Here is a 1914-nt window from a genome sequence, read left to right as displayed (position 1 = left end):
AGCTCCCACACAACACACACACAACAGAGTGGCAGAAAACACCATCTCCTGGATGGAAAACAACATGGCCATTTTACAGGAACATTACCGGGCCACTATGGCAACCTTCACTGACACACCCAAAGATGCCTTAGCCCTCCGGATTGCTATTGGTTGGGCTAGGAAGAAATATGGCCAAAAACTCAAACAGGACACCATTCACACAGTAGAACACATCTTAGACATTCACCCACACAATCGCACACCAGCCGACCCACAACCCTGCCCCCCCCCTCCTCCCCCTCCTCCTCCTCCCCCTCCCCGCGCTCATCACACACTCACCGCAAATACACAATCTCGGCCACTCATCCAAGGGGGGACAGAAGAAGACTTTCCACCCCTACCGAGGGCAAGGGCCCCATACAAACTATATTCACTTTACCTAGGTCCACGCGCTTCCCTCTCCGAAGAAATCGCCCGCCCCACATCAATTGCCCCAACAAACCGACACTCACCACTCACACAGACGACGGCAACCTGCCAAACAGCAGACCAGCCAAAAAAGTCGTCACAGCCCTCCTCAGTCCCACTACCCATCACAACACCCCAAGTAACCCCAACACCCACCACCCAACCCCGTAGCGGACCGCTAAAACCACTGACCGCCCTGCGGGACAGCCACGCTCAGGTCCATGCGCCACCCCAGACAGTAACACCACCACACACCACCCCGGACTTTGCGACTACCACCTTGGACGGACCCCTCAGGGAGTCTAACGTGGCCGTAACGACGGAGGACTCAATTCTTCCCCTCTCTCTATCCCCCACAGATCTCCCCGGCGGGCGGACCGGCTCGGTTGGGCAGCAAACCTCTCCCAGCCATCTCAAAAAAACACAGGGTGAAAAGGGTGAAACAACCATGATGAGCGGGACGCAGAAGGTCGATATGGCCGCAACAAGAGCCCATTCTGAACCCTCCACCCAACAAGATGGTGGGGCCTCGCTGCCTGGCCACCCCGGTCCGCGGGCCGCGACACCAGAAATAGACAATCGGCTCCCCACACACCCGCTATCCCCTACCACACCGTTTGCCCGGGCGCTGGGCACACCCCCCCTCCGCCAATCTCCATTCAGACCCACCTACCACATAGCGAGAGCGCACCTTAAAATAACAGCCTGGAATTTTAAACCCCGTAGACCCATCATTATCCTGGGTGATTCAAACATCAATAGGATCCCCCCTCACCACAACCCCGACATACAACTCGACAGTTATCCGGGAGCCACGCTGTATACTTTTCTGAAAGTATGCGAAAAGGCACCGATTTACCCGAACACCAAAATCGCGGTATTCTCAATTGGCCTCAACAACAGGGACCGGGACGCAAAACAAACCTCCATAAAACAGCTCAGAGCACTTTACAGACAGGCCAAAATCACCTTCCCAAATGCAGACATTTACTTCCCCATTATAAATTACTCCTCACGGCTCCCGCCAACCCACCAGGACAATTTGAAAATCATTAACAACACCATAGCCACACACCTCCCCTTCCTGGCAGAAATCCCACATGACACCTTCACCACGGAAAAAGATAACCTCCACTGGACAGCGTCCACAGCCCGCAATATCTTCCAACATTGGTGCAAACAATTAAATTTAACGTCGGCCTGAAGCCTAACCGGGCACGGGACGAGCACACCCCAGCATACCCACGACCGGACACACACCGCAATCGGGACCTGGTCTGGAATTCAGAATCACAAATTTGTAATCTGGCAACATTGTTCACTCCCACCACACCACAACGCCATCTCTTGGAGAGGGGGCTCACCTTCATCCCACGTCCCACCAACTTTGACTGGGAGCAACTTCATAGGGACCTACACAATTACCACAGACGAATAAAACTCAAAAATTATTTCCATCCCGAC

This window comes from Lampris incognitus, unplaced genomic scaffold (assembly GCF_029633865.1).
Source record: "Lampris incognitus isolate fLamInc1 unplaced genomic scaffold, fLamInc1.hap2 scaffold_112, whole genome shotgun sequence".
In the NCBI taxonomy this organism is placed as follows: domain Eukaryota; kingdom Metazoa; phylum Chordata; class Actinopteri; order Lampriformes; family Lampridae; genus Lampris; species Lampris incognitus.
This window is presented reverse-complemented; position numbering follows the sequence as displayed.